Source organism: Cavia porcellus, unplaced genomic scaffold (assembly GCF_034190915.1).
Source record: "Cavia porcellus strain 051 isolate PalLab524CR breed Dunkin Hartley unplaced genomic scaffold, mCavPor4.1 scaffold_23, whole genome shotgun sequence".
In the NCBI taxonomy this organism is placed as follows: domain Eukaryota; kingdom Metazoa; phylum Chordata; class Mammalia; order Rodentia; family Caviidae; genus Cavia; species Cavia porcellus.
The window spans coordinates 57,740,022-57,759,804 of record NW_026947506.1 but is presented as its reverse complement, the minus strand read 5'-3'; the positions used below and the strand labels follow the sequence as shown (position 1 = coordinate 57,759,804).

General features: G+C 34.2%; 1 protein-coding gene and 1 long non-coding RNA gene across 11 annotated transcripts in view; both read left to right on the top strand.

Annotated features, from left to right (window-relative positions):
• Nucleotides 1–19,783, top strand: part of Auts2 (activator of transcription and developmental regulator AUTS2) — a 1,133,580-nt gene that overhangs the window by 615,516 nt on the left and 498,281 nt on the right. The window lies entirely within an intron of this gene.
• LOC134472286 (uncharacterized) overlaps nt 2,897–19,783 on the top strand; it is a 111,043-nt gene continuing 94,156 nt past the window's right edge. The window contains exon 1 of the long non-coding RNA XR_010042141.1: nt 2,897–19,783. This exon is cut by the window's right edge and continues 90,474 nt beyond it. This is a non-coding gene — a long non-coding RNA (uncharacterized LOC134472286).

The following is a 19,783-nucleotide window of genomic DNA, read 5'->3' as shown; positions in this document are numbered from 1 at the left end:
TTTGCACTGCAGGACTAAAGCTGAAAACCCACCAATAATGACTTCTCTAGAACAGGAGCATCTCTAGTACTTTCTTGAAAATATTTTTGACTTTACAAGTCATTCATACTTTGTCATGACTACTCAACACATTTCATAGTGTGTTGGTAGCCAAAAGCAATGCAACAGTAAAGCAGTGTTCCAATAGAATTTTATACAAACAAAAGTTGGATTTAGTGTAATATCCCTTTGTCACAAAGTATTATTCTTTTGATTTGACTGAACTGTTGAAAGATGTGAAAACCATTCTTAACTCACAGGTTACTAACTCACATGTAATCTTCAGTGGAGTAGATATATTCCAAACGTAGTTTCCAACCTTTGCTCTTGTACCTTGGTGGATTCCAAACAGAGTTATAAATTTCTTTGAATTTTGCTGTGTGTCAAGCAGAGTGCTCGGCGCTGAGAGATATTCTCCGAGTCAAGTCTGTTTCCTGAAGAGACATTCCTGAGTTGGAATGGCCATAGACAGGACTGAGTCATATATTATTCAGTTAAATAGTAAATGTCATTGTATGATAAAAATCACTACAAATTGAAAATAAAAAGAGATCCTTTCAGCTGAATGAGACACTGCTGAGTCATGACTACTTGGGTAAAGTTGAAATGGCCAGTAAAACTGGACTCAGTTGGATAAGGCTGTGAACCTTGAGCTTTCTGGAGCACTATACATTTTGAGGGGCAGAGGCTTGAGATGGTGAAATGTTGTTATTTCTATCACTATTCTTTTCTCACAATCCTTCCCATATCTTACTTCTTTAGGAACATTTCAAAATACCACATAACATTAAATAACTTTACAATTGATGCCCAGTAATTACCATCTAGATTCTACCATGAATAATTTGTTATACTTTTTAGATATTATGTCCATATCCTGTTTCTCCAATTTATGTTTTTACTTATCCCAAACTATTTTAGACATAAGGATACTTGCTTTTAAGTACTTATGTATACTAACTAGAATGTAATATTAAGTTACAGGTTGGTTTTCTCTACATGTAACATTTACATACAATTAGGGTAACTACATTAAATGTACCCTCATCCTTTGTACCCTGTGTCTCTATTAAGATATGTCTACTTGCTATCACCACAGAGAGTTTCCTTCCCTTCAGTCCTTATCCCCAGTTCACCCCAGAGGAAACCAGTGTTCTAATTTTCTGTGCTTTAGATTAGTTTTTCCTATTTTAAGATACTTAAAGCAGGTGCATATAGACTGTATCATTTGGTGTTGGCCTTTCAGCATTCTATATTTTGCCTTTATCGCTTGCATAATATTCTTAAAAGTATAAAGATCTAAATTTCCCCAGGTGAAAGTATATTCTTTAGTGCTGCTGTCTGATGTTCTATTAATGAAAAACAATTTTGATCAAGTATATATGTAATCTTCCATAATTATTAAATTCCCATGGATTAAATTTTTCACATTAACTGTATCTTTAATAACCACAGTGCTCCAGAATTTTACATACTCCATGTTACTTAATTAAAATTTTGCAAAAGATACATCTTGTTTTGACAGAAAAGCAAAATGAGGCAAGAAATTGAAGGAGTCAAGTCAGCATGAGTTAAATTGTCAATAAATTTTTGACCTTCCTTAAAAAAAATATAGCAGGAAAACAGTTAACATTTTTTACCTCTGATTGCTGCCACTGTGATTGTCAGTTGAGGAATGAAAACTGCAAAAGACAATGTTTGAGAGATGAATATATAGGAGTTGCTCATGATGTTTTTTCTTATTAAGAAGGGGCAAAATGGATGCGGAGATGTTTACCAAGAAGATATAAAATTGTTCTTGTATAGAAGAGGGAAAAAATTGGGACTGCTTTTAACATTTATGATTAAAGTGTGAATGATTTTTTTCCCTATAAAGTAGTAAAAAATGTTAGAATCAGAAACTAAAGGATGATCCAGTCTTTAGTAGAAGGCTGTTTCTGGAGAAGCTACATTTATTGAAGGACCTCAAGGTACTTTAGGAATGCCAAATGATTAAGCCACTGAACTCCAGTGCAGTGTTAGGAAATTACTCCATGTATAGTGTATTTCAAGATTTTATTACCACTTCTGAGAATACCATGATAAATAGAGGAAGCATATGTGATATATGTTAAAAGAAGAATTGCCGTTTATAGTGGTAATGTTCTTATTTATTGTTTTTCCTAGTTACTTTATTGTCTTTAAGTGATCACCATATGTATTTGTGACATGCAGAAAGAAAAACAAAACTTTTAATATTATTTGCGAAGTAGTGTTTGTAGTATTTTAATTCACACTCCTTATACTTGGTCTTTTTTGTAGGTGTGGTCCTCCTTATTAGTTGAAAGCAATGTTTCTTCTTACTAGTTTTAGAAGCTTCTTTAAACTAAATGATTTCCCTTATTAACAACTTCCATATTAACTGCTTGGATTAAGAAAGAATTCTGCCCCTCCACTCCTTTAAAATAAGTTTGCCCAACAACTGTTAAAATGCCGGAATAGGTGACGTTGGTCTGTTCTTTTGGGCTTAGTATGTCCAGATGCAATGCAAAGAATAAAATAAATCAGTTTTCCAGTGTCGTAGTTTGTCTCTCTTCCTAAATTTTAGTGAAATAATTTTTAACTAGGAGATCTCTAAAATACTGGACTAGCGTGATTACTAGGCTATAAATTTTCCTAAAGTTTGTCTAGAAATGTCCTTTTTAGAGCTTAAATATCTATTAAAGTGTTCTTGATGAGTACTCATCTTTCCCTAATAGGAGCTGAATTCATCCATGACCTAGATGCTTTCTCATATAAAAATTCATAATCCACTTTGGTATTTCAGGTGTTGAAACCATACAGAAATCTACAAGGCAGCTGCCATTGAATCTGCAGATTTGCAAATGGTAAAAAGGTATAGGCCCTTAAACATTTGTACAACGTTCAGTTTCAGTTGTAGTTGACTGTTTATTGATTAACAATCTTATTAATGACAATGTTATTAAAATGACTAAGCATCAGAAACATCAGTTATTATACAAGATATTAATTTATGCATGTCTTAGGGTATTTGAAAAATTGTTTGATTGATAAAAATTACTGTATTACAAATGTTTGCTGCTTTTCTTCCCTAAATTATTACCAACATAAGATGGCTGTGTTCTTGTAGTTTCTTTTCTCAATTTGGTTCAAGACTTGTATAGCTCCCAGTGGTAGATTTTGCAGTTGTATTTCATGATTAAAGTGTCCATCAAAACCTTACAGTTGGTAAACAGTATTAAAAATCCATCTACTGATTCTGTAAACTCTACAGAGAGCTGTAAGTTCCAGGAAAAAATGGAAATATTCTAATTAACCAAAGGACTAATCAAAGTAAAGCAACTAGTTTATCCAACTGAACATGTAAATGTCTGTTCATTCATGACTCAGCTGGACATTTTTGACATTTATTCTTTTTCTTGCAGTATTATAAGCTGTTGTTCATTAGGGAACTGAATCACGTAGATTCTTCACCTATTTTTAAGAATTAAATGTTACAGATTTATTTTCTTAACATCCTTTCTGCTGGATTCAGGGCATCAAATAAAGCAGCTTCTCCCATGAAGGTTTGCAGACTTGGACAATTTTGTTCAACTGAAAAATAACTAAGTTAAGTCACTTGCCACCACCTCTTTACTCTAAGGGGATTTTGTCTTTATTTCTTCAACACAAATTTAGTAAATGCTTACGTTACTTTGGCACTATGCTATGTATGTCGTATATAGTATATGTAGTTCTTATATGGTATCATTGTTTTATCCATTGTATGATTAAAAACTTAGAGGCACAACATGGCACAGTGCTATAACTTATGGAACAAAAAATGAACTCAAATCTCAATATCACTTATGATATGACAAATTTAAATTATGCCAAAGGTGATTGACATTTTAAAAAGTTCTTCAAATAAATGCATCCTTGTAAGTAGAGAATAACCATAGCTAAAAAATGTTGAGGTAAAGGTAATTTCCCGAGATTTTATCACCATTAAGACATTTAAAAACATAAAACTCAGATTTTATGAATTAGTAATATTTTATCTCTCTTTTTAAAAAAAATTTTTTTTGAGACTGGATCTCACTATGTAGTTTAGGTTGGCACTGAACTCACTGTGTAGGCCAGGCTGGCCTTGAACTCAGCACTCTTCCTGCCTCAGCCTCCAGAATGCTGAGATTACACGCATGTGATACCATACCAGTTCAGTAACATTGCTATTTTGAGGCAGGAGATAAACCGAAATAGATTTAATACTTTAAATACAGCCTTCAATGCATATAGAAAGCATAAAAATAATTTTTAATTTTAAATTATGAAGATAAGTAGAAAATTATAACAATATTTATATTTGCCCCATACAAGCATTATAAATGTATGTATTGCATAAAGTTCATCCATATTGATTGTATAATTTAAGAAATTTAGTTAACATATAGAGTTGTGTAAAGATTACAATAATTCGTTATTAGAACATCATTTTACAGAGGTTTTATTAGCATTCCATCCTCTGTAATTTCTTAAATGTGAAGCCTCTAGTATTAATTTAGTCATTCATTTTTTGAAAGTGCTTTTATAGGAGTAATGTAGAAGTTAATTTCAAGTTGTGTATTAATTTTCATTTAGTTCAAAAATATTTTTAATTTTTCATGTGATTTATTTTCTGATCCATTTGATAATTTGAATTGGTTATTTATTTAAATATATTTCTCAATTTCTGAAATGTCTTTCTGTTACAGGTTTCTAATTAGAAATATAAAAATATGGTTTATGTAATTCCTTTTAAAATTATTGATCCTTATTTTTAAGTTTATTTTTTCCACATCATTTTTTTTTTCTTTTGTGACCTAGCATGTGATCTATCCCAGCTAATGTATTGTATGTGCTTGAAAAGAATGTGTGGTTAGCAAATTTTTGGGTGAACTGATCTGTTTGTTTCAGGTCAGTTTTTGATTTGTCATTTGGATATGTTACTCATTATTTAGACTGCTATATTCAAGCTTCCAGTTATTAGTGTTGAGTTGTTTCTCCCTTTGATTTTATTTGGCTTTGCTTTTTGGAAATGTATATTCTTGTTGAATTGATGCAAATAAATATTTATTTGCTATATCTTCTTGTTGAACTGATCCTTTTTGTCATTTTCAGTCTTTGTTTCTACTTTTTGGTTTAAAATGTGTATTGTCTGATAGTGTAGACACTACAGGTCTTGTTTATTGTTTATATGTTTCTTAGTCATTTCTATTTTAAGGAATTAAATTTAAATTTATTTAATTAAAATCATTAAGTTATTTTTTGTGTTTCAATTGAAAGTATATCTTCTGCAGAGGACATAAATTTTATCTCTTTTATTTCTTTAAATTCAGCCTTAACTTTCTTTTATTTGGGAGTTTTTAATCCATTAATATTTAATATTATTATTATTATTATTTGTCTTTTTCGTTTTTATTGGTACCAGGGATCGAACTCACGACTGCCTGCTTGCAAGGCAGGCGCTTATGCCGCTGATCTAAATCCCAAGCCCCAATATTTAATATTATTGATGTGATTAGATTTCTTATTTTGATTTTAAAACAATCTGTATCCTCTTTGTCCTATTGGTTTTTCTTTTGTTCCCTCTTAAATAAATGTTTTTAGTAGATGATTTTTAACTCCTGCTTTGTTTTTTTGTATGCTTTTAGTTTTGCCTATGATCATACTACAATTTATTGTACTTTAATATACCCAAAGTTTGTTTCAATATAGCTCATCACCCTCCTTTTATATTGTAATCATGATATTTGAGTTATAGCCTGGTGTATTAATGAAACTATAAACTACATTCTGTATGATCTTTGTGTAGAATATTCTCCATAGAAAAATTATATAATTACTATTTATCATTTATCATTTAAAATAATTTAGATAAGAATAACCTCAAAATATATAATCTGTTCTAATTATTTTTGCTAGTTCTTATAAGTTACTGTTTTAATTTTATTGCTGGAACAAACTACCTGATGCAATTTTAGGGTATAGATATTTGTTTATTTTTTAGTGTTTGTATTTTTATCTTTAGAAGTTTTTTAATAGTGCATGTTTTCAATACATAATGAATACATTCACCATGGGGAACTGGTGTATATACACATTGCATCTTTTTTTATCTCTTTTCCCCCTCCTTTCCCTCTTTATCCTTAGAACCCCTTCCCAACTTCAAAAGTTCTTTCTCCTTGTTTCCTGTTATCAACTTTTTATTTTGGTCTTTATTTGTACTTTGGGTTTCTCATATAAAAGAAATCATATTTAACCTCCTGTGTTTGACTTATTTCACTTATTCTTATGTTTTCAAGATGCATCTATTTTCCCAATTACATTCAATATAATATTATATACAATATTAATATAAATAGACAAAGTAAATATCTACTAACATCATTAAAAATAAGAGTTCAACAATAACAGCTTTTAGTGAGTTAAATATCTTGAAGACTAATAAAGCTTAATTGTAATACTAGTGAAAAATGGAATTGGGTAAAGGAAAAAATGAAAGAAGTAAAATTTGAAAAAGAAAGGAAAGGAAGAGGAGAAGGAGAAAAGTAAGGCAAACAATCCAATGAAAGAATAAAGTTAATAGGATTAGATAATTTTTAAATAGGAAAATAATGAAAATAAAGCAAAGAGAGAATGAAAGGAAAAAAAAGGAGAAAACAATAAAGGAAAAACAAAAAATAAAAACAGAAGTTAGTACAAGAAATTCCTCCTTCTGTTGAGTATTTTCTTTCCAGGTCTTATAGTATTAGAATCTACCAGGGTGGGGGAAGGATAGTAAGTTATACCTTCAGCCTGCTTTTTTTTTTTTTTTTAAGAAGGTAAAACTAAACAGAACAAAACAGAACAAAGCAGATCAGGAGAACACAATGTAAGTGACACAGATTTCAAAGCAAGACAACAGGAGATCAACGGCGGCTACCATAATGCCTCTTGTTTTCTTCTAAATAGTTGTCTATATCTTCACACACAATGAATTCATATAAAACAAAATAGTATAAAACTGATTTAAAAAAAGAATAATGAAGGTATTACCTACAGCTTGTTGTTTCCACATCCATTTGTGTGTGCGTGTATGTTGTGTGTGTGTATGCGCGTGCATGCATGTGTGTCCTGAGACCTGCCTTGCCTTTCCTACCAGGCAGAGTCAATCAGTGATGTAGTTTCTACCCTCGAGATGTATTCAGTCCAGCAGCTCTTAGTGTCCAAGTCCCTGTGTGCCTCAAGTCTCTGCCATCTCCACTTAGCTCCTTGGCCAGTGTGCTTGAATTGCATTCCTCTTGTGCCAGAACCCCCATGTACACCCTAAGATGTGGCAGTTATCCAAGCCAAAGTGAATCCTTGATCACTTTGGCATTTTGGAAAAGTAAACAGACCACTGAGCTACATGCTAGATGGTAGCAATGAGGAGAGGTAAGCACAGCAGTCTACTAGATTTAATGCCAGTAATTTCAGACCCAGTCCCCTGAGAAAAACCATACATGACTGGCCAGGATTCTCACCCAGAAGGCAGGACTACTGCGTCCTTCCTTGCCCAAGCTCACCATTGCTTAAATTTCTCAAAGGGTCTGCTATAGGCCTGCCCTTCTCCATGATGTGTTTTATAGTAGCCCTCCACCTAGTCATTTGGTAGGGTGGCCCCAGAAATCTTGAAATGTAGTTTTTCTGTGCCTTCTGATTCTTAGAGCAACTCAATCTTAAATATTTAGCCTTTCTCCAAATGGCTCTTGATTATATCCCTCTCATATAGTAGGAACTGCAGTGAATGTCTGATCAACCCTAGCTTGCCATTTAGAGTGAGTCACTTTCAGAGTCAAATTCCACACTGTATTTGCAGCTTGCAAAACTGTGGCCCTTTCTAGGGCGAGGGTTGCTTAGTCATGGGGACTGCCAACCTCTCCCAGCTTACTTTGTATTTGTGAAGACAAGTCTCCTTGTCTCCTGGGAATCAGGGTTAATGTTCCAGATTGCTGTTACCTTTTCTCTGCATTATCTGTGTTTTTCCACTAAGTAGTTGTTTTCCAGCTGTCCGAATTTCAGGACGTGGAGATGCTGTAATACACTGCTTATCTTCAACATTTCTTCTCAGTAGAGGATTTCTCAAGGTTTCAGATGTTCAGTTCATGGTCCACTGATGCTGAGAAGGGCAGAAAAGTGTGGCAGAGGAAAGCAGTGACCTTCTTGATAGCACCAAGGAAGCAGTGACTGGAGGAAGAGCCAGAGAGGAGGGGGTGGAGGATTACATGTAATCTCCAGAGTCACACTCCTGTCGTGCTTTTCTTCCTACTAAGCATCACTTGCTAAATAACGATTAATCCTTGAATTTATGAGTGGGTACTCCATCTATTTTTATAGGTGTAGAAATTTTGATTGACAATAACTTATTTCTTTCAGCACTTGAAACTGTTCTCCCAGTTTCTTCTGCCTTCCATTTTTTCTGATTAGAAGTCAGCAATTAATCTTACTTGTTTCACTTACAAGTAAAATGAGTCATTTTCCTCTTACTATTCTTAAAGTCTTTTTTGTTCTTCTTTCAGCAGTATCATCTGAAGTTTCTAGATGTGACTCTTTTTGTCTTTATCCTACTTTAAAAGTGTTGAGATTCTTGGATATTCTAAATTAATGTCTCATCAAATGTAGGAAATTTCGACCATTGTTTTCCTTAAAAATTGTGTTCTTCAGCTTCCTCTCCTTTCTTTTTTGAGCTCTAACACGTACATTTTGTATGCTATATGTTATGCCAAAGGTTCCTAATACTGTTCTTCAAATTTAAAATCTAAATTGATGTGTCTTCAAATCACTTCTGCCTCCTCAAATCTGCTGTTGTGGTCCTCTAGGAATTTTTCATTTTGGATTATTGTGCTCAAAGTACTTAATTTAAAAATTCTTTTTGATTCATTTTTAGAGTTTCTGTTCTCTTTTGTTGATATTCTGTATTTGATGAATCATAACATTTTTTCTTTAATATTTAAACTTTTGGGGGGCTAGGTGTCTTTAAAAATATTGAAAATTTATAATATGTGATTTGATGTCTTTTATGTTTTTTTAGAAATTGTCCTGTCCTATCCTGTCCTGTCCTGTCCTGTCCTGTCCTGTCCTGTCTTGTCTTGCTTTTATTCATTGAACCCAGGACCTTAGTACTGACTACATCCCCAACACACTCCTCCTTTCAGTCAATGTCTTGCTAACTTTTTAAATTGCCAAGGCTCAACTGAACTTGTGATCTATTTGCCTCAGGATACCAGAGTTCTGATATTACAGGAATGTGCCACCATGCCTGGCTAGAAAAGGTAGATACAATTTTTATTTTTGGTATTCCTTTTTAGTCTGTCTTTATTTCCATTCTAGTAAAACCTGGACATTTTAGATAATATAGCAACTCTGTTCTAGTTTTCCCTCACTCCTTGTTTTCACTTATATATAAAGTAGTGGTTATCTTGATTTATTTTCTCTTTTAATTTGTATTATGATCTACCAACTTAACTGAACCAATTCTCTTTTTTTTTTCCAGTTTTTTGAATACATGCTTGCAGTGCATAATGATTACATTCATTATAGTGGAGGACATTTACATAACGTATCTTCATTCTTATCTTCCTCTTTTTTCCTTCCCCTTCCTTCTAGGCTTTTTGCAAAAATTTCCTTTTTGCAAAAATTCTATTTCCCTATGTCCTACCATCTGTCTTTTATTTTTTTCTCTTTAATTTATTTATACTTTGGATTTGTCATACAGAAGAAATGATTCAACAGTGTCTGATTTATTTCACTGATGTTGGTCTCAATCAAGGTGCATCTGTTTTCCTACAAATGGCTCATTTGTCCTTGTAGAAGAGTAATTCTCCATGTTGAATAAATTCCATGTTTTTTTCATGCATCATCTATTTATAGACATATAGGTCACTTGCAAGATTTTCCTATTATAAGTTATAGTGCAAAGTATTGAAATGATACCTCTGAACACTGTTTGACTGACACATGGGTATGCACATGTCACTGTGATGTGATGTCTTTAACTCTTCTGGAAGATACCAAGAAAATGAATAAATGAGTTGAATGGGATTTCTCATTTTAGTTTTTTGAAGAATCTCCATACTGATTTCCATAGTCGTTGTACTAGTTTACATTCCCACTAACAATGTAGAGGGTTTTTTTTTTTTTTCCCCTGCAGCTTCATCAGCATTTGTTATTATTTGAGTTTTGATGATCGCCCTCCTTTCTGGAGTAAGGTGTAATCTCAGTGTTATTTTAATTTGCACTGCTCTAAGAGCTAACAATGTCAAACATTGTTTTATGAGCTCTAACATGTATTTTGTATCCTTGATGTTATACCTAATACATCTCTAATGCTGTGTTTATTTTTTCATTCTTTTTTGTGGGGATGCTTCTTCTGATAAGTCTTTATTTATTTCACTGACCTAATTTCAATTGGGTCTTTCATTTTGGAAGGTCTAATTTCTTAGTAATTCTAGATAGAATTCAATTCTGTTCAATTAGTAGTAGTTATTTTTTTTTCCATTAGGTAGGTTGTACTGTGAATCTGTTTCCTTTGCTGTATGTAAGCCTTTTAATTTAATATAATCCCATTTGTAGATTCTTGATTTTTTTTTTCTGATGCAACTGGGTAGTGCTCTGGCGTATGTTTTCCTTATGATTTGTGGCTGCTGTTATCACTTTATTGAGTTCTTCCTCCTCCAACTGCCACTTACACACTTCTAGACATCACCACTAAGTCAAAATATCTTAGTGTTCAAACAGTGGTTAGAGGTAGTGTCTCAACACTTTTTACTCCCAAGTCACTAAGTCTTTTGTATTTTTAAAAAATGTATCCATCTGAGATAAATAGGACTTTTATCAAGATGCCTTGTCAATTCCTGGATCTCCCTATTAAATTTAATATATTGCCTGCTTTTATCAGTAATGAGATTTTGGCTGTCATGTTGCTTTTCCTGATTGTGTGCCATTGGAATCACTATTGTTTTTGACAGTGCCCTCTCTACATTATGCTCCAGAAGAAATTTATCCGTTTCAATAGCATGAACTTATACTCAAAACTTTCCTACTCTGCCAGTAACTTCTTCACTGTAGAGCTGATAGGGGTGGGGACTTGGAATAGCACCTGCTGAAATAGCTAAAAGCTGTGGACTCCCACTGTTCTTTTTGAGGGTCAGTAATTTTTCTTGAATATTCAACACTTGTTGATTTAGGCCTCTGATAAACTTCCAATGCCTTTTCAAGGCTATTTTTGATAAATTAGTCTTGTTTAGTTTATTTTTGTGTGAAGGATTTGCCAAGCTCATTATTTAACCATTCAGGGAGTTTTAAAAACATATGTATTACAAAGTACACTCATTCTAATTATGCACTAAATGCCTTTTTATATATGAAAGTAATTTTTCAGTCACCACTTACGTTAAAATATAGAAAATGTCCAGCATCCTTGAAGTTTTCCCTCCTCGTCTCTACTCTCATCCTGGAATCTGTCTTCAAAGTGAATTTTTTCCAACCCCTGAATTTCATATGAATGAAAATTTGTAGTATGTATCTTTTATATTTAATTTGTTTCACTCAAAATAGTATCTTCTGAAATGTATCCATGTTTTTGTGTTTAGTAGGAATCTATTTTTTACTGTTGTGTGATATTCTATTTTTTGATATGAGACTTTTTTGTTGTTAAACATTTATTTCCATTTGGAGCTGCTATTAGTAAATCTGCCTTGAACTTAATTTCTGTGTCTTTCTCTCAATGTATGTGTGTACATTTTAACATCAACACAACCTAATGATGGTATAATTTGGGTTATTTCATTTTTTAAATTTTATTCGATTAAAAAGAGGTTAAAACTAAACATAAAACAGAACAAAGCAGATAAGAAAACAATGTAAGTGACACAGATTTCAAAACAAGACAACAGGAGATCTACATTAGCTAAATGGTTGTCTATATCTTCACACACAATGAATTCATAGTAAAATAGTAGAAAAATAGTAAAAAATAGTAAAAAAAAATTTATCAAAACAAGGTAATGAAGCTATTACAGGCCTTCAAAACCAGACAATTTGAAAACTAAAAATAGCTACCATAATGTCTCTTGTTCTCTTCAAAATAGCTGTCCATCCCTTTATGTATACTAAAATTAAACAATACAAAACAGACTAAAGCCACTTAGAACAAAGAACAGAAGCATTGTTGGATTTCACAGCGTGATGATACGAAATCAACAGTGGATTCCATAATGTCTGTTTTTCTTCAAAATAGCTGTTAATTTCATCACACATAATATAATTGATTCTGCTTCTACATGTATGCCTATCCTTTCTGCATTAGAGGGAAAAACAAAACAAAACAGATTACTAGAAAAATAAGAAACAAAAAAGATGAAGAACATTAGCAAAGTGGGCTCTTTTGTTTTAAAATTTAGCATTATTTCAAGTGTTTTGATTCTGTCATTAAAAGACCATTAACATTTTGTAGTATTTTTTAGTTGCGCATAGTATAAATTATTCCCCTATTTAGAAATCAAAGGCTTGTTTTAAGGATTAATCATGACAATAGAGATGTAGCAGTTGGTGATCAGTAGATAGTTATTTGTACTGAATGCACTGGTCTGCACTTGTAATTGCAGCTAGCCCTAAGGCTGAAGCAGGAGGTTCCCAAGTCAAAGGCCCACCTGGGCAATTCAGTGAAGACCTATTTCAAGATTTACAAAAACAAAAAGAAAGGGCTTGAGATCCAGATTTATACAAGGACCCTGGGATCAATTGCTAGTACTAAATAGTTTTTTCAATTGTTCTTAATGAAAAACTTTAAAATTATAAATTTTATAATTCATATTCAGTCCAAAGCTAAATGGAGTATATTGGGAGTTTTTTGTTTTTGTTTTTGTTTTTTTGTGCCAGGAATCAAACTCATGACCTCATGTTTGCCAAGTAGGCACTTATACCACTGAGCTAACTCCCTGGCCCTGGTCCCCCCCCCCCATAATTTTCCATAAGCTTGTGAGAGCCAAATATAAATAGTATGTTTTTTTATTATATTACAAAAGCACAAGTTATAGAGTCATAAATTTCAAGATATGCACATGAAATATGCATGTGTATTTTTATGTGTATATGTGTGTTTTATACTGGATTAAGAAAAACTCTTATATGTAGTATTGTGTATAAAAAAGCCATATAACCTTCAACATGTATTTTAAAGCATTTATGTGTAAGGCTTGTGATGTTGCTTTGCCCTCTCGTTTATACCTTCTGTCTCTTGCAGCTAACACACATCACTTTTGCTCAGACTTGAGTATGCCATAGTCCCTCTGCAGAAACTTAACTACATGTTATACTGGGAAATATTTTTTTGCCTGTAGAAACGGCAAAACTTTATTAAGTTTTACTTTTAACCTTCAACTGGCTTGTTTTTCCCTTCAAAAATGGTGAAGAATTCTGTGGGTAACCTAAGCTGTGAAGAACATAGGAAAATGTAAGAAGAAAGAAATAGTGTAGTGAACCTCACATACATGTGCCTTTGATTCCATTATTCTGAGTTTAGAGATTGAATTGCAGGCATGTAAGTCTTTCAAGATTGAGCTAATCCTTTGGCTTTTCTCTGATATACTTTTTCCATTAACATCACTATATGTTTCATCTTTATGATCATACAGTTTAAAAAGAGGTCTAATTTTAATGGACATTTTCTTACTTATTTTTTGATGCTAAAACTGTTATCTTAGGGTCCTAATCAGGTTTTACACTATGAAGAAAATCCATAAGGATCACTGTGGCTGAATTTCTTATAAAGGGAACATTTAAGATACACTTATCTTAAATCAAGCATATAATAAGTGGCATTATAGCCTCTTACTAACTTTAGTGCAGTGGTAACATTTGTTCAGTGTCTGCTAGTTCACTTTATCTGGCCATCATGGTAGTATATATGTATACTTTTAAAATGTTCAAAGTTTGAAGAGAAAAAGTAAACTCATATTCTGAAGTAATCACAGCTGGATACCATCATACAGCCTGAGTCTTAACGGTCAGCTTGACTGAATTGAGAAGACTAAGGAGACAACTGGATCATGGGGTACTATACTCATCACGGGATGAGTCCTCTGATGTTTATGGCTGAATGTACTGTTCAGAGTCCATTTGGATGATATGAGTTACTGGGAGGATGTATATTGCACTGGAGTTCTTCTGCTATGCTCTGAACTGGTTACCAGCAAATTTTCCACCATTATGTTACTGCCTTGGAACCTGCTTATCATGGATTGGATCCCTCAATCAAGAGCCAAATAAACCATTTGTCCTTTAAATTGCATGTTAGGTACTTTGTCCCAACAGTGGGAAATAACCAATATCATGGTTTGGTTTTGTTTTTGTGGTACAAAAAATTATATCCCAAGTATCATTGCATTATTCAATCACTGAAGTATATCCCCAGCCCCCACCCTCCACATTTTTATCTGGGACAGGGTCTTGCTAAATTGACCAGGCTTCTTTCTCTCAGTAACTTCCTACATGAGCTTCCTGAGGAGCTGGGATTGGAAAGCATGCAACACCATGCCCAACCTCAATGCTATGGTTTTGTTGGTAGGAATTCTAACCAGGGTGTCATATTTGAAGATCAGAAGTCATAGATACTTGTTCCTGCAGTAGGCTGTGCTTTTCTGATACTTTGGGTCATTGTTTTAACTAACATATATGAATTAATATTTGGAATTTTAAATTTAATGTATAATTTATTTATACCCCAGAGTAGATCTAAGCAAGGTCAGGCACCTGCCAAGAATTTTTTAAATCTTGGGATGACTTTAATTTTAAAACTAGTACTTCTTAAATGTGATTCAAATTTATATATATGATCCCTTATGAAAACTTAAACTAAAACTTAAACTTATAAATTGCACATTTATATATACTAGGTGCTGTTCCAGTTACTTCTCATGTATTTCTTATGTGATGTTTTTAACCGTTATTTTTATCTACAGTTTATAGAGAAGGAAACTGATCCTATGTTAGTTTCTACCCTCTCAGTTCATAAGACTGATCTTAGGAAAATCACATAAGATAGATCGTGTAAGCCTGTGCTGTCACTCACCAGCTCTCACTCATTCTCATTCACTGATGGGCTGTGGGAGTGGAGGTCTTTCGAACACTGTTGGGCTAAAAGAGATCTACAACCAGGCATCCCCATCTCGGGGATGTTGTGGGAGACACTTCTGTGTCCTGAAGAGTCACTCCTAGAAAATCGCTCCTTATGAAGGAATTTGGATAAAACAGGGGCAGAGGCTGTTATTCTGCTCATTGTCCTATGCCAAAACTATTGATGCCCTCAGAATGATGTGCACACATAATGCAGTAGTGTCAAAGATGTGAAAATGTAGTTTTCTCTAGAGGTTGCAAAAATAGTCACAGAAAAGATTCATTAGTTACTGATACAGATTGAAAGCCTTTCCTCAAAGTTCACCTATTGTAAAAGCTTAATGTGCCAGTTATTTCAAGCAAAACAACCTCCAGCAGTAGTGTTGATGAAGCCGCCTCAATTCAACTTTACTGTGGAATCAGAAGGGGTCAGAAGTGGGTCATAAGGGGTGGGACTCTCATGGCAGTGTCACTGTCATCTTTCCTCTACTACCTTTTCTTGTTACTTAATAATTAAAGCATATGTTGTCTATATATTTTGTGATACCAAATAATAATAATGATTCCTTATTTTTTTCTAGCTATAGAGCAGAATACTTCTTTTACTTTGGGTTTCTATCACATGAAAAAGTAACAACTACGTTGCAGGATCCGTTAGATGGTTGTTGAATGTTGCTTACCATACAGTGGGCACTTGATGGCCAGTCTGCTGATCATTGTTGTCTACCTGTGCTAATTCTCCATTTTAGGTATTTGAAAGCAAATTAGCTGAACATGTTGATTCTTCAGTTACTTGAGTTTTTCTCTGCTATGAGTTTTTTCCTGTTTTTCTTCTTTTTTCCCCCTTATTCCTCCCCCTTTTTTCCATTTTAACAGAACTGAGTGTGGCTACAACTAATAGTGATCTCCCAGAATGAAATAGGCAGTGAGAAGGAGAGAAAGGGGCTGACATTTGTGCTAGAAAGATAAATGAAAAGAAAGTAGTTGTGACCTTGAAAGCATGTGAAAGAAAAAAGTACATAAAGTAGACAGGGCAGAATGACGGAAAAGTAAGGAAAACAAGCTGGAAAACAGCAAACACGTTTTAGCTATGGAATGGATTACTAGTGTTCTCTAAATTATCTTCAATATGTTTTGTGTTTGTTTAGTTCCAGGTGATAAAAACAAGACCTATTTCAGCTACTTTCCACTTTCTTTCAAGAAATTTATCATGATTTTTCTCCTTCAGCATCTCTCTTTCATTGTCACAAGACTGCTTGTTCATTGTGCCTTCAGCAAGATGGGAGTGTTCAAATTCTCTTTGTTTCATTCTTATATTGGACCTTTTTTCATTTGAAAAAAAGACTCAAGTTAAAAATTTAGACAACACTAGAATAAAATTAAAAACTAAGGCGGTTCCCCAGGAAGATGGCAGATTGATAGGTAGCAAGGTAGAGAACCTCTCTGAAAAAACAACTCAGATATTAGATTTAAAACCATGAAGAAGACCAGGTGAAAAGAGAGGGATTTTCACAACCCAGGAAGAAACTGAGGAAAAAGGAAAAGAAAAAAAAAAAAAAGAAAGGAAAGAAGGAAAAACATGGACCAAAGGCTGGAACCAGAAGCACTCTCACTGGAGCCAGTCCCACTCTGTGCTGGGCGCACCTTGGAGTCAGACAGCTCAGGGTCATGCTGAAGTTGTGATAGCGCTAGGGGATTGGTGAGCCCAAGGCCCTTGACAGGAGGATGTGGCACAATGGAGAGCAGAACCAACCTGGAGAGCTGCACTAATCTGTGATGAGTGCTAGGAATTTGGTCCCACAAAGGGGGCGACCAGCTGGACAAAATAGTGGAGTTGGACAGGATGGACCTGAACCTGGAACCACAGTGGCATCAGTCTGCCACTCCTGGCCCAAAAGGACTGGTGGGATCTTCTTGGGCTGTGTCACACCCCTGGTCAGGACCCAGTAGCCAAGGATGAAACTGTCCTGAACCTATGACATCGCATGGCACAGACTAATGTGGTGAAGGCACTCACTAGTTGACTGGCTCAGAGGAGAGGGGCCAGCCCACATCATGCACCTCACAGATAAACAGTAACCTGGGGAGGGCAGCAATCCCCTAACCAGCACACTTCAGAAGAACTGTAAGCAATATGGAAAGGGCCTGAGATCTCTACCATACACCTATCTGAAAGAAACCAGAAACATGACAGGAGAAAGAAATAAGAAAAAGCTTCAAGCTGCTGACCCAGGGAAAGTAAGTCTAGGAGAGGTAAGTATGGAAGAGATCAAGGTCAGCAAACAGGCAATATCGGATACAGCATCAGCGGACATAACAAAATACATTCATGACTTAATAGATGAACTTAAAACAGAAATTCTAATTCAAATGAAGAAGATATTAAAAGATTAATAAAAGAAATGCTAAGTACCTCTCAAGAAGACACAGATGGAAGAATGGAGGAACCCAGAAAAAGGAGAGAAACTTTTGATGAACAATATAAACAAACTCTAGAATACATGAAACAGATCCAAAGAGATTACCAGGAAATTAAAAACTCCATTGAAAGCTGGCAAAATTCCTTGACAGAAACTAAGTTTAGACTTTCAAAACTTGAAGATAGATTTCCAATGTGTGATCTAAAAAGAAAGATCTCTTAAAAATAACAAGGAACCAGAAAGTAACAATACAAAGGCTAGAAGATGACAAGAGGATCTATAACTTAAGAATAAAAAGTGTGAGCAAAGAAGCAGGAGTAAATGAAAGTGAAATACAAAGGCTATTCATAGAAATAATTAAGGAAATTTCCCCAAGCCTAGGAAAAGGAAAAGATATTCATATATATGAGGCATACAAAACTCCAGCCAGTTACAACCAAAGCAGGTCTATACCGAGACACATAATAATCAAAATCCCAGAAATTCATCACAAGAACAGAATATTAAAAGCGGTCAGAGAAAAGAAACAAATTACCTATAAAGGAAAACCCATCAAAATCATGATAGACTTTTCAACACAAACTATAAAATCAAGAAGAGCTTGGAGCAGAGTATTTCAAGCCCTGAAAGAAAATGACCTCCAACCCAGACTGATGTACCCTAAAAAACTGTCTCTCAAAATTAATAGAGAAACAAGATGTTTCCATGACAAAGAGGAACTGTGGAAGTTCATGACCACTAATCCAACCCTACAAAAATACTGAAGGACATTCTATAGAGAAAGGAAAAAATCACCAGGATTCCAGCAACAGTGGTAGAGAGGCCTCAATGAATGGGGCAGACAGTGGAATGAAGGAGAAAAGCAGACAACCAACAGCAGAAAAATAGCTTAGCAGAGATGAGGCAGAGAAGACTGGCTACAATCACTAACACAGATGGCCTTGATACACTCACAAAAAGAAACACAGAGTACATCAGGAGATAAGGTCCATCAAGATGCTCTGCATAGGACATATACTCTACCTGAAAGAGGGTTAATGAGCCAAAAATCAAAGATGAGAAAACAATGCTCTATGTGGTAGAGAACCAGAGAGAAATAGGGACAGCTCGTCCAGCAGCTGCAAATAGATTGGAAACTCATGACACTTTTGTGCAGTAGAGAACTACTCAGCTATAAGGAAGGAAAACTTTCAGGCTTTAGTAGTAAAAAGAATACAGCCCAAGATCAAGCTCAGGGCTAAAAAGCTTCAGAACCACTTAGGTAGATAGTGGGTTGCCCCACTAATCTAAAAACTAAAGGAGTTAGTGGGACCCAAAATGTACAAAGCACCCTGAGAAAGGGAAAGGAGAGGAATTATCTAAAAAAGGAAGGCAGAGGACATTGTTTATAGTGTGTCAGGATTTTTAAAAGCCACGTTAGTCTTATCACTCTGTTTACTTTGATTTTATTCTGTTCCAGTCTGTTTACTCATACTAGATTTGAGGGCACAGATGGCTATCCCAAAAATAGCAGGATATACTGTGTTAACTATCCTTAATATCTTATTAACTTAACCTGAAGCCCTGTATTACTTACACTGTCTTACTATGACAGATCTTATTTGAATCTGTTGGTTAGATCGCTATTTTGTCTTGACTGATTTTATTTGCATCTGGTATCCTTGATAGTATCAAGTCTAAGAATAGAGGCAACTACTCTGAAGATGACACAATGCAATAGGATACCCATTCCGGTTTGATTATTAATTGCTTTTGAAGTCCTATAATGTCTCCAATGTTTTGTTTTTATTAATATTGCTATATAGTGCTATGTTCAATTATATTATGCCTGATGATATAGATAATTCTATTGAAAATAAAAAGAAGAATCGTAGTGACTAGTAGATCACCTAGTATTGTGGTTTTATATGTCTTTTGTTTCATGTTTTTCTAAGAGCTTGTTTTGTAGTCTTGTTATGATTTGTTTTTCCCTCTTATACAGAAAGGATGGGAATATATGTAGAGATTCATGCATGTTTAGAACTTCTAAACAGTTTATGAGAATAGATTATATAATGCATGATGTAATGAACAGATACTCTGAAGAAAAAGAGACTCTAAGATACCCAGTGCTAATTCTGTAGCGTCATGATATAAAATTGAACAATACTGTTATTCTCTGTCAAGAGTAA